A 12,130-nucleotide genomic window follows, 5' to 3' on the forward strand; every position below is an offset into this window, starting at 1 on the left:
TTTCTTTTCCTGTACCATTGTATGTGGAACACTGTATACTTGCACCACCACAGCGCAAATGGCTGTCCTCACTTTCACAAAATGCACTGCCCTATCAGCAAAAACTCAGGAATGTATTGACCGGGAATTGAACCCGGCCTCCCACGTGGCAGGCTAGATTTCTACCACTGAACCACCAATGATCCACAGATGCTTAATTTTAGACTTACTCATGTACTTTAGTGTACAAAACAAAGCAGGAGAGTCAGGATGCCTTGCCTTGCCATCACCACAACTCCTCGGTTACCAAGCATTGCTAACTCAGTCGGTAAAGCATGAGACTCTTAATCTCAGGGTCGTGGGTTCGAGCCCCACATTGGTCGGATGTTTTTTTTCTTTTCCTGTACCATTGTATGTGGAACACTGTCAACTTGCACCACCACAGCGCAAATCGCTGTCCTCACTTTCACAAAATGCACTGCCATATCAGCAAAAATTCAGGACTGCATTGGCCGGAAATCGAACCTGGGCCTCCCGCGTGGCAGGCGAGAATTCTACCACTGAACCACCAATGCTCCACAGATACTTAATTTTACACTTACTCGTGTACTTTAGTGTATGAAATAAAGCAGGAGTGTCAGGATGCCTTGCCTTGCCATCACCTCCATACATTCTCAACCAAGCCTGGCTAGCTCAGTCGGTAGAGCATGAGACTCTTAATCTCAGGGTCGTGGGTTCGAGCCCCACGTTGGGCGGATGTTTTTTCTTTTCCTGTACCATTGTATGTGGAACACTGTCAACTTGCACCACCACAGCGCAAATGGCTGTCCTCACTTTCACAAAATACACTGCAATATCAGCAAAAACTCAGGACTGCATTGGCCGGGAATCGATTCCAGGCCTCACGAGTGGCAGGCGAGAATTCTACCACTGAACCACCAATGCTCCACAGATGCCTAATTTTACACTTACTCATGTACTTTAGTGTATAAAACAAAGCAGGAGTGTCAGGATGCCTTGCCTTGCCATCACCTCCAAGCCTACGTAACCAAGCCCGACTAGCACAGTCGCTAGAGCATAAGACTATTAATCTTAGGGTCATGTATTTGAGCTCCATGTTGGGCAGTTGTTTTTTTCTCTTCCTTTACCATTGTATGTGGAACAGTGTATACTTGCATCACCACAGCGCAAATGGCTGTCCTCACTTTCACAAAATGCACTGCCCTATCAGCAAAAACTCAGGAATGTATTGACCGGGAATTGAACCCGGCCTCCCACGTGGCCGGCTAGATTTCTACCACTGAACCACCAATGATCCACAGATGCTTAATTTTAGACTTACTCATGTACTTTAGTGTACAAAACAAAGCAGGAGTGTCAGGATGCCTTGCCTTGCCATCACCACAACTCCTCGGTTACCAAGCATTGCCAACTCAGTCGGTAAAGCATGAGACTCTTAATCTCAGGGTCGTGGGTTCGAGCCCCACATTGGGCAGATGTTTTTTTTCTTTTCCTGTACCATTGTATGTGGAACACTGTCAACTTGCACCACCACAGCGCAAATGGCTGTCCTCACTTTCACAAAATGCACTGCCATATCAGCAAAAACTCAGGACTGCATTGGCCGGGAATCGAACCCGGGCCTCCCGCGTGGCAGGCGAGAATTCTACCACTGAACCACCAATGCTCCACAGGTACTTAATTTTACACTTACTCGTGTACTTTAGTGTATGAAACAAAGCAGGAGTGTCAGGATGCCTTGCCATCACCTCCATACATTCTCAACCAAGCCTGGCTAACTCAGTCGGTAAAGCATGAGACTCTTAATCTCAGGGTCGTGGGTTCGAGCCCCACATTGGGCGGATGTTTTTTTTCTTTTCCTTTACCATTGTATGTGGAACACTGTCAAATTGCACCACCACAGCGCAAATGGCTGTCCTCACTTTCACAAAATGCACTGCCATATCAGCAAAAACTCAGGACTGCATTGGCCGGGAATCGAACCCGGGCCTCCCGCGTGGCAGGCGAGAATTCTACCACTGAACCACCAATGCTCCACAGGTACTTAGTTTTACACTTACTCGTGTACTTTAGTGTATGAAACAAAGCAGGAGTGTCAGGATGCCTTGCCTTGCCTTGCCATCACCTCCATACATTCTCAACCAAGCCTGGCTAGCTCAGTCGGTAGAGCATGAGACTCTTAATCTCAGGGTCGTGGGTTCGAGCCCCACGTTGGGTGGATGTTTGTTTTCTTTTCCTGTACCATTGTATGTGGAACACTGTCAACTTGCACCACCACAGCGCAAATGGCTGTCCTCACTTTCACAAAATACACTGCCATATCAGCAAAAACTCAGGACTGCATTGGCCGGGAATCGATTCCGGGCCTCATGAGTGGCAGGCGAGAATTCTACCACTGAACCACCAATGCTCCACAGATGCCTAATTTTACACTTACTCATGTACTTTAGTGTATAAAACAAAGCAGGAGTGTCAGGATGCCTTGCCTTGCCATCACCTCCAAGCCTACGTAACCAAGCCCGACTAGCACAGTCGCTAGAGCATAAGACTATTAATCTTAGGGTCATGTATTTGAGCTCCATGTTGGGCAGTTGTTTTTTTCTCTTCCTTTACCATTGTATGTGGAACAGTGTATACTTGCATCACCACAGCGCAAATAGCTGTCCTCACTTTCACAAAATGCACTGCCCTATCAGCAAAAACTCAGGAATGTATTGACCGGGAATTGAACCCGGCCTCCCACGTGGCCGGCTAGATTTCTACCACTGAACCACCAATGATCCACAGATGCTTAATTTTAGACTTACTCATGTACTTTAGTGTACAGAACAAATCAGGAGAGTCAGGATGCCTTGCCTTGCCATCACCACAACTCCTCGGTTACCAAGCATTGCTAATTCAGTCGGTAAAGCATGAGACTCTTAATCTCAGGGTCGTGGGTTCGAGCCCCACATTGGGCGGATGCTTTTTTTTATTTTCCTGTACCATTGTATGTGGAACACTGTCAACTTGCCCCACCACAGCGCAAATGGCTGTCCTCACTTTCACAAAATGCACTGCCATATCAGCAAAGACTCAGCACTGCATTGGCCGGGAATCGAACCCGGGCCTCCCGCGTGGCAGGCGAGAATTCTACCACTGAACCACCAATGCTCCACAGATACTTAATTTTACACTTACTCGTGTACTTTAGTGTATGAAATAAAGCAGGAGTGTCAGGATGCCTTGCCTTGCCATCACCTCCATACATTCTCAACCAAGCCTGGCTAGCTCAGTCGGCAGAGCATGAGACTCTTAATCTCAGGGTCGTGGGTTCGAGACCCACGTTAGGTGGATGTTTTTTCTTTTCCTGTACCATTGTATGTGGAACACTGTATACTTGCACCACCACAGCGCAAATGGCTGTCCTCACTTTCACAAAATGCACTGCCCTATCAGCAAAAACTCAGGAATGTATTGACCGGGAATTGAACCCGGCCTCCCACGTGGCCGGCTAGATTTCTACCACTGAACCACCAATGATCCACAGATGCTTAATTTTAGACTTACTCATGTACTTTAGTGTACAAAACAAAGCAGGAGAGTCAGGATGACTTGCCTTGCCATCACCACAACTCCTCGGTTACCAAGCATTGCTAACTCAGTCGGTAAAACATGAGACTCTTAAACTCAGGGTCGTGGGTTCGAGCCCCACATTGGGCGGATGTTTTTTTTCTTTTCCTGTACCATTGTATGTGGAACACTGTCAACTTGCCCCACCACAGCGCATATGGCTGTCCTCACTTTCACAAAATGCACTGCCATATCAGCAAAAATTCAGGACTGCATTGGCCGGAAATCGAACCCGGGCCTCCCGCGTGTCAGGCAAGAATTCTACCACTGAACCATCAATGCTCCACAGATGCCTAATTTTACAGTTACTCATGTACTTTAGTGTATAAAACAAAGCAGGAGTGTCAGGATTCCTTGCCTTGCCATCACCTCCATATATTCTCAACCAAGCCTAGCTAGCTCAGTCGGTAGAGCATGAGACTCTTAATCTCAGGGTTGTGGGTTCGAGCCCCACGTTGGCCGGATGTTTTTTCTTTTCCTGTACCATTGTATGTGGAACACTGTCAACTTGCACCACCACAGCGCAAATGGCTGTCCTCACTTTCACAAAATACACTGCCATATCAGCAAAAACTCAGGACTGCATTGGCCGGGAATCGATTCCGGGCCTCACGCGTGGCAGGCGAGAATTCTACCACTGAACAACAAATGCTCCACAGATGCCTAATTTTACACTTACTCATGTACTTTAGTGTATAAAACAAAGCAGGAGTGTCAGGATGCCTTGCCTTGCCATCACCTCCAAGCCTACGTAACCAAGCCCGACTAGCACAGTCGCTAGAGCATAAGACTATTAATCTTAGGGTCATGTATTTGAGCTCCATGTTGGGCAGTTGTTTTTTTCTCTTCCTGTACCATTGTATGTGGAACAGTGTATACTTGCATCACCACAGCGCAAATGGCTGTCCTCACTTTCACAAAATGCACTGCCCTATCAGCAAAAACTCAGGAATGTATTGACCGTGAATTGAACCCGGCCTCCCACGTGGCCGGCTAGATTTCTACCACTGAACCACCAATGATCCACAGATGCTTAATTTTAGACTTACTCATGTACTTTAGTGTACAAAACAAAGCAGGAGAGTCAGGATGCCTTGCCTTGCCATCACCACAACTCTTCGGTTACCAAGCATTGCCAACTCAGTCGGTAAAGCATGAGACTCTTAATCTCAGGGTCGTGGGTTCGAGCCCCACGTTGTGCGGATGTTTTTTCTTTTCCTGTACCATTGTATGTGGAACACTGTCAACTTGCACCACCACAGCGCAAATGGCTGTCCTCACTTTCACAAAATGCACTGCCATATCAGCAAAAAATCAGGACTGCATTGGCCGGGAATCGAACCCGGGCCTCCCGCGTGGCAGGCAAGAATTCTACCACTGAACCACCAATGCTCAATTTTACACTTACTCGTGTAGTTTAGTGTATGAAACAAAGCAGGAGTGTCAGGATGCCTTGCCTTGCCTTGCCATCACCTCCATACATTCGCAACCAAGCCTGGCTAGCTCAGTCGGTAGAGCATGAGACTCTTAATCTCAGGGTCGTGGGTTCGAGCCCCACATTGGGCGGATGTTTTTTTCTTTTCCTGTACCATTGTATGTGGAACACTGTCAACTTGCACCACCACAGCGCAAATGGCTGTCCTCACTTTCACAAAATACACTGCCATATCAGCAAAAACTTAGGACAACATTGGCCGGGAATCAAACCCGGGCCTCCCGCGTGGCAGGCAAGAACTCTACCACTGAACCACCAATGCTCCACAGGTACTTAATTTTACACTTACTCGTGTACTTTAGTGTATGAAACAAAGCAGGAGTGTCAGGATGCCTTGCCTTGCCATCACCTCCATACATTCTCAACCAAGCCTGGCTAACTCAGTCGGTAGAGCATGAGACTCTTAATCTCAGGGTCGTGGGTTCGAGCCCCACGTTGTGCGGATGTTTTTTCTTTTCCTGTACCATTGTATGTGGAACACTGTCAACTTGCACCACCACAGCGCAAATGGCTGTCCTCACTTTCACAAAATACACTGCCATATCAGCAAAAACTCAGGACTGCATTGGCCGGGAATCGATTCCGGGCCTCACGAGTGGCAGGCGAGAATTCTACCACTGAACCACCAATGCTCCACAGATGCCTAATTTTACACTTACTCATGTACTTTAGTGTATAAAACAAAGCAGGAGTGTCAGGATGCCTTGCCTTGCCATCACCTCCAAGCCTACGTAACCAAGCCCGACTAGCACAGTCGCTAGAGCATAAGACTATTAATCTTAGGGTCATGTATTTGAGCTCCATGTTGGGCAGTTGTTTTTTTCTCTTCCTTTACCATTGTATGTGGAACAGTGTATACTTGCATCACCACAGCGCAAATGGCTGTCCTCACTTTCACAAAATGCACTGCCCTATCAGCAAAAACTCAGGAATGTATTGACCGGGAATTGAACCCGGCCTCCCACGTGGCCGGCTAGATTTCTACCACTGAACCACCAATGATCCACAGATGCTTAATTTTAGACTTACTCATGTACTTTAGTGTACAAAACAAAGCAGGAGAGTCAGGATGCCTTGCCTTGCCATCACCACAACTCCTCGGTTACCAAGCATTGCTAACTCAGTCGGTAAAGCATGAGACTCTTAATCTCAGGGTCGTGGGTTCGAGCCCCACATTGGGCGGATGTTTTTATTCTTTTCCTGTACCATTGTATGTGGAACACTGTCAACTTGCACCACCACAGCGCAAATGGCTGTCCTCACTTTCACAAAATGCACTGCCATATCAGCAAAAAATCAGGACTGCATTGGCCGGGAATCGAACCCGGGCCTCCCGCGTGGCAGGCGAGAATTCTACCACTGAACCACCAATGCTCCACAGGTACTTAATTTTACACTTACTCGTTTACTTTAGTGTATGAAACAAAGCAGGAGTGTCAGGATGCCTTGCCTTGCCATCACCACCATACATTCTCAACCAAGCCTGGCTAGCTCAGTCGGTAGAGCATGAGACTCTTAATCTCAGGGTCGTGGGTTCGAGCCCCACGTTGGCCGGATGTTTTTTCTTTTCCTGTACCATTGTATGTGGAACACTGTCAACTTGCACCACCACAGCGCAAATGGCTGTCCTCACTTTCACAAAATACACTGCCATATCAGCAAAAACTCAGGACTGCATTGGCCGGGAATCGATTCCGGGCCTCACGCGTGGCAGGCGAGAATTCTACCACTGAACCACAAATGCTCCACAGATGCCTAATTTTACACTTACTCATGTACTTTAGTGTATAAAACAAAGCAGGAGTGTCAGGATGCCTTGCCTTGCCATCACCTCCAAGCCTACGTAACCGAGCCCGACTAGCACAGTCGCTAGAGCATAAGACTATTAATCTTAGGGTCATGTATTTGAGCTCCATGTTGGGCAGTTGTTTTTTTCTCTTCCTGTACCATTGTATGTGGAACAGTGTATACTTGCATCACCACAGCGCAAATGGCTGTCCTCACTTTCACAAAATGCACTGCCCTATCAGCAAAAACTCAGGAATGTATTGACCGTGAATTGAACCCGGCCTCCCACGTGGCCGGCTAGATTTCTACCACTGAACCACCAATGATCCACAGATGCTTCATTTTAGACTTACTCATGTACTTTAGTGTACAAAACAAAGCAGGAGAGTCAGGATGCCTTGCCTTGCCATCACCACAACTCCTCGGTTACCAAGCATTGCTAACTCAGTCGGTAAAGCATGAGACTCTTAATCTCAGGGTCGTGGGTTCGAGCCCCACGTTGTGCGGATGTTTTTTCTTTTCCTGTACCATTGTATGTGGAACACTGTCAACTTGCACCACCACAGCGCAAATGGCTGTCCTCACTTTCACAAAATGCACTGCCATATCAGCAAAAAATCAGGACTGCATTGGCCAGGAATCGAACCCAGGCCTCCCGCGTGGCAGGCAAGAATTCTACCACTGAACCACCAATGCTCCACAGGTACTTAACTTTACACTTACTCGTGTAGTTTAGTGTATGAAACAAAGCAGGAGTGTCAGGATGCCTTGCCTTGCCTTGCCATCACCTCCATACATTCTCAACCAAGCCTGGCTAGCTCAGTCGGTAGAGCATGAGGCTCTTAATCTCAGGGTCGTGGGTTCGAGCCACACATTGGGCGGATGTTTTTTCTTTTCCTGTACCATTGTATGTGGAACACTGTATACTTGCACCACCACAGCGCAAATGGCTGTCCTCACTTTCACAAAATACACTGCCATATCAGCAAAAACTCAGGACTGCATTGGCCGGGAATCGATTCCGGGCCTCATGAGTGGCAGGCGAGAATTCGACCACTGAACCACCAATGCTCCACAGATGCCAAATTTTATACTTACTCATGTACTTTAGTGTATAAAACAAAGCAGGAGTATCAGGATGCCTTGCCTTGCAATCACCTCCAAGCCTACGTAACCAAGCCCGACTAGCACAGTCGCTAGAGCATAAGACTATTAATCTTAGGGTCATGTATTTGAGCTCCATGTTGGGCAGTTGTTTTTTTCTCTTCCTGTACCATTGTATGTGGAACAGTATATACTTGCATCACCACAGCGTAAATGGCTGTCCTCACTTTCACAAAATGCACTGCCCTATCAGCAAAAACTCAGGAATGTATTGACCGGGAATTGAACCCGGCCTCCCACGTGGCCGGCTAGATTTCTACCACTGAACCACCAACGATCCACAGATGCTTAATTTTAGACTTACTCATGTACTTTAGTGTACAAAACAAAGCAGGAGAGTCAGGATGCCTTGCCTTGCCATCACCACAACTCCTCGGTTACCAAGCATTGCTAACTCAGTCGGTAAAGCATGAGACTCTTAATCTCAGGGTCGTGGGTTCGAGCCCCACATTGGGCGGATGTTTTTTTTCTTTTCCTGTACCATTGTATGTGGAACACTGTCAACTTGCACCACCACAGCGCAAATGGCTGTCCTCACTTTCACAAAATACACTGCCATATCAGCAAAAACTTAGGACAACATTGGCCGGGAATCAAACCCGGGCCTCCCGCGTGGCAGGCAAGAACTCTACCACTGAACCACCAATGCTCCACAGGTACTTAATTTTACACTTACTCGTGTACTTTAGTGTATGAAACAAAGCAGGAGTGTCAGGATGCCTTGCCTTGCCATCACCTCCACACATTCTCAACCAAGCCTGGCTAACTCAGTCGGTAGAGCATGAGACTCTTAATCTCAGGGTCGTGGGTTCGAGCCCCACGTTGTGTGGATGTTTTTTCTTTTCCTGTACCATTGTATGTGGAACACTGTCAACTTGCACCACCACAGCGCAAATGGCTGTCCTCACTTTCACAAAATACACTGCCATATCAGCAAAAACTCAGGACTGCATTGGCCGGGAATCGATTCCGGGCCTCACGAGTGGCAGGCGAGAATTCTACCACTGAACCACCAATGCTCCACAGATGCCTAATTTTACACTTACTCATGTACTTTAGTGTATAAAACAAAGCAGGAGTGTCAGGATGCCTTGCCTTGACATCACCTCCAAGCCTACGTAACCAAGCCCGACTAGCACAGTCGCTAGAGCATAAGACTATTAATCTTAGGGTCATGTATTTGAGCTCCATGTTGGGCAGTTGTTTTTTTCTCTTCCTGTACCATTGTATGTGGAACAGTGTATACTTACATCACCACAGCGCAAATGGCTGTCCTCACTTTCACAAAATGCACTGCCCTATCAGCAAAAACTCAGGACTGCATTGGCCGGGAATCGATTCCGGGCCTCACGAGTGGCAGGCGAGAATTCGACCACTGAACCACCAATGCTCCACAGATGCCAAATTTTATACTTACTCATGTACTTTAGTGTATAAAACAAAGCAGGAGTATCAGGATGCCTTGCCTTGCAATCACCTCCAAGCCTACGTAACCAAGCCCGACTAGCACAGTCGCTAGAGCATAAGACTATTAATCTTAGGGTCATGTATTTGAGCTCCATGTTGGGCAGTTGTTTTTTTCTCTTCCTGTACCATTGTATGTGGAACAGTATATACTTGCATCACCACAGCGTAAATGGCTGTCCTCACTTTCACAAAATGCACTGCCCTATCAGCAAAAACTCAGGAATGTATTGACCGGGAATTGAACCCGGCCTCCCACGTGGCCGGCTAGATTTCTACCACTGAACCACCAACGATCCACAGATGCTTAATTTTAGACTTACTCATGTACTTTAGTGTACAAAACAAAGCAGGAGAGTCAGGATGCCTTGCCTTGCCATCACCACAACTCCTCGGTTACCAAGCATTGCTAACTCAGTCGGTAAAGCATGAGACTCTTAATCTCAGGGTCGTGGGTTCGAGCCCCACATTGGGCGGATGTTTTTTTTCTTTTCCTGTACCATTGTATGTGGAACACTGTCAACTTGCACCACCACAGCGCAAATGGCTGTCCTCACTTTCACAAAATACACTGCCATATCAGCAAAAACTTAGGACAACATTGGCCGGGAATCAAACCCGGGCCTCCCGCGTGGCAGGCAAGAACTCTACCACTGAACCACCAATGCTCCACAGGTACTTAATTTTACACTTACTCGTGTACTTTAGTGTATGAAACAAAGCAGGAGTGTCAGGATGCCTTGCCTTGCCATCACCTCCACACATTCTCAACCAAGCCTGGCTAACTCAGTCGGTAGAGCATGAGACTCTTAATCTCAGGGTCGTGGGTTCGAGCCCCACGTTGTGTGGATGTTTTTTCTTTTCCTGTACCATTGTATGTGGAACACTGTCAACTTGCACCACCACAGCGCAAATGGCTGTCCTCACTTTCACAAAATACACTGCCATATCAGCAAAAACTCAGGACTGCATTGGCCGGGAATCGATTCCGGGCCTCACGAGTGGCAGGCGAGAATTCTACCACTGAACCACCAATGCTCCACAGATGCCTAATTTTACACTTACTCATGTACTTTAGTGTATAAAACAAAGCAGGAGTGTCAGGATGCCTTGCCTTGACATCACCTCCAAGCCTACGTAACCAAGCCCGACTAGCACAGTCGCTAGAGCATAAGACTATTAATCTTAGGGTCATGTATTTGAGCTCCATGTTGGGCAGTTGTTTTTTTCTCTTCCTGTACCATTGTATGTGGAACAGTGTATACTTGCATCACCACAGCGCAAATGGCTGTCCTCACTTTCACAAAATGCACTGCCCTATCAGCAAAAACTCAGGAATGTATTGACCGGGAATTGAACCCGGCCTCCCACGTGGCCGGCTAGATTTCTACCACTGAACCACCAATGATCCACAGATGCTTAATTTTAGACTTACTCATGTACTTTAGTGTACAAAACAAAGCAGGAGAGTCAGGATGCCTTGCCTTGCCATCACCACAACTCCTCGGTTACCAAGCATTGCTAACTCAGTCGGTAAAGCATGAGACTCTTAATCTCAGGGTCGTGGGTTCGAGCCCCACATTGGGCGGATGTTTTTATTCTTTTCCTGTACCATTGTATGTGGAACACTGTCAACTTGCACCACCACAGCGCAAATGGCTGTCCTCACTTTCACAAAATGCACTGCCATATCAGCAAAAAATCAGGACTGCATTGGCCGGGAATCGAACCCGGGCCTCCCGCGTGGCAGGCAAGAATTCTACCACTGAACCACCAATGCTCCACAGGTACTTAATTTTACACTTACTCGTGTACTTTAGTGTATGAAACAAAGAAGGAGTGTCAGGATGCCTTGCCTTGCCATCACCACCATACGTTCGCAACCAAGCCTGGCTAGCTCAGTCGGTAGAGCATGAGACTCTTAATCTCAGGGTCGTGGGTTCGAGCCCCACGTTGGGCGGATGTTTTTTCTTTTCCTGTACCATTGTATGTGGAACACTGTATACTTGCACCACCACAGCGCAAATGGCTGTCCTCACTTTCACAAAATACACTGCCATATCAGCAAAAACTCAGGACTGCATTGGCCGGGAATCGATTGCGGGCCTCACGCGTGGCAGGCGAGAATTCTACCACTGAACCACCAATGCTCCACAGATGCCTAATTTTACACTTACTCATGTACTTTAGTGTATAAAACAAAGCAGGAGTATCAGGATGCCTTGCCTTGCCATCACCTCCAAGCCTACGTAACCAAGCCCGACTAGCACAGTCGCTAGAGCATAAGACTATTAATCTTAGGGTCATGTATTTGAGCTCCATGTTGGGCAGTTGTTTTTTTCTCTTCCTGTACCATTGTATGTGGAACAGTGTATACTTGCATCACCACAGCGTAAATGGCTGTCCTCACTTTCACAAAATGCACTGCCCTATCAGCAAAAACTCAGGAATGTATTGACCGGGAATTGAACCCGGCCTCCCACGTGGACGGCTAGATTTCTACCACAGAACCACCAATGATCCACAGATGCTTAATTTTAGACTTACTCATGTACTTTAGTGTACAAAACAAAGCAGGAGAGTCAGGATGCCTTGCCTTGCCATCAC

The 12,130-nt window shown here is 47.2% G+C and overlaps 16 non-coding genes across 16 annotated transcripts; 7 read left to right on the forward strand and 9 right to left on the reverse strand.

Moving 5' to 3' along the window:
* Nucleotides 1-483: 483 nt before the first annotated feature.
* On the reverse strand, nt 484-554 carry TRNAG-GCC (transfer RNA glycine (anticodon GCC)). Its single transcript has one exon. It is a non-coding gene; the product is annotated as a tRNA-Gly (tRNA).
* Nucleotides 555-661: 107 nt separating this feature from the next.
* Nucleotides 662-734, forward strand: TRNAK-CUU (transfer RNA lysine (anticodon CUU)). The gene has a single exon. It is a non-coding gene; the product is annotated as a tRNA-Lys (tRNA).
* An 861-nt stretch (nt 735-1,595) lies between these two features.
* TRNAG-GCC (transfer RNA glycine (anticodon GCC)) lies at nt 1,596-1,666 on the reverse strand. The gene has a single exon. It is a non-coding gene; the product is annotated as a tRNA-Gly (tRNA).
* Nucleotides 1,667-1,962: 296 nt separating this feature from the next.
* Nucleotides 1,963-2,033, reverse strand: TRNAG-GCC (transfer RNA glycine (anticodon GCC)). Its single transcript has one exon. It is a non-coding gene; the product is annotated as a tRNA-Gly (tRNA).
* Nucleotides 2,034-2,145: 112 nt separating this feature from the next.
* On the forward strand, nt 2,146-2,218 carry TRNAK-CUU (transfer RNA lysine (anticodon CUU)). Its single transcript has one exon. It is a non-coding gene; the product is annotated as a tRNA-Lys (tRNA).
* An 864-nt stretch (nt 2,219-3,082) lies between these two features.
* TRNAG-GCC (transfer RNA glycine (anticodon GCC)) lies at nt 3,083-3,153 on the reverse strand. The gene has a single exon. It is a non-coding gene; the product is annotated as a tRNA-Gly (tRNA).
* A 107-nt stretch (nt 3,154-3,260) lies between these two features.
* TRNAK-CUU (transfer RNA lysine (anticodon CUU)) lies at nt 3,261-3,333 on the forward strand. Its single transcript has one exon. It is a non-coding gene; the product is annotated as a tRNA-Lys (tRNA).
* A 490-nt stretch (nt 3,334-3,823) lies between these two features.
* Nucleotides 3,824-3,894, reverse strand: TRNAV-GAC (transfer RNA valine (anticodon GAC)). The gene has a single exon. It is a non-coding gene; the product is annotated as a tRNA-Val (tRNA).
* Nucleotides 3,895-4,001: 107 nt separating this feature from the next.
* TRNAK-CUU (transfer RNA lysine (anticodon CUU)) lies at nt 4,002-4,074 on the forward strand. Its single transcript has one exon. It is a non-coding gene; the product is annotated as a tRNA-Lys (tRNA).
* Nucleotides 4,075-4,933: 859 nt separating this feature from the next.
* On the reverse strand, nt 4,934-5,004 carry TRNAG-GCC (transfer RNA glycine (anticodon GCC)). Its single transcript has one exon. It is a non-coding gene; the product is annotated as a tRNA-Gly (tRNA).
* Nucleotides 5,005-5,105: 101 nt separating this feature from the next.
* Nucleotides 5,106-5,178, forward strand: TRNAK-CUU (transfer RNA lysine (anticodon CUU)). The gene has a single exon. It is a non-coding gene; the product is annotated as a tRNA-Lys (tRNA).
* Nucleotides 5,179-6,410: 1,232 nt separating this feature from the next.
* Nucleotides 6,411-6,481, reverse strand: TRNAG-GCC (transfer RNA glycine (anticodon GCC)). The gene has a single exon. It is a non-coding gene; the product is annotated as a tRNA-Gly (tRNA).
* A 107-nt stretch (nt 6,482-6,588) lies between these two features.
* TRNAK-CUU (transfer RNA lysine (anticodon CUU)) lies at nt 6,589-6,661 on the forward strand. Its single transcript has one exon. It is a non-coding gene; the product is annotated as a tRNA-Lys (tRNA).
* An 859-nt stretch (nt 6,662-7,520) lies between these two features.
* On the reverse strand, nt 7,521-7,591 carry TRNAG-GCC (transfer RNA glycine (anticodon GCC)). Its single transcript has one exon. It is a non-coding gene; the product is annotated as a tRNA-Gly (tRNA).
* A 3,641-nt stretch (nt 7,592-11,232) lies between these two features.
* Nucleotides 11,233-11,303, reverse strand: TRNAG-GCC (transfer RNA glycine (anticodon GCC)). The gene has a single exon. It is a non-coding gene; the product is annotated as a tRNA-Gly (tRNA).
* Nucleotides 11,304-11,410: 107 nt separating this feature from the next.
* Nucleotides 11,411-11,483, forward strand: TRNAK-CUU (transfer RNA lysine (anticodon CUU)). Its single transcript has one exon. It is a non-coding gene; the product is annotated as a tRNA-Lys (tRNA).
* Nucleotides 11,484-12,130: the final 647 nt, after the last annotated feature.

This window comes from Pseudophryne corroboree, chromosome 3 (assembly GCF_028390025.1).
Source record: "Pseudophryne corroboree isolate aPseCor3 chromosome 3, aPseCor3.hap2, whole genome shotgun sequence".
Taxonomy (NCBI): domain Eukaryota; kingdom Metazoa; phylum Chordata; class Amphibia; order Anura; family Myobatrachidae; genus Pseudophryne; species Pseudophryne corroboree.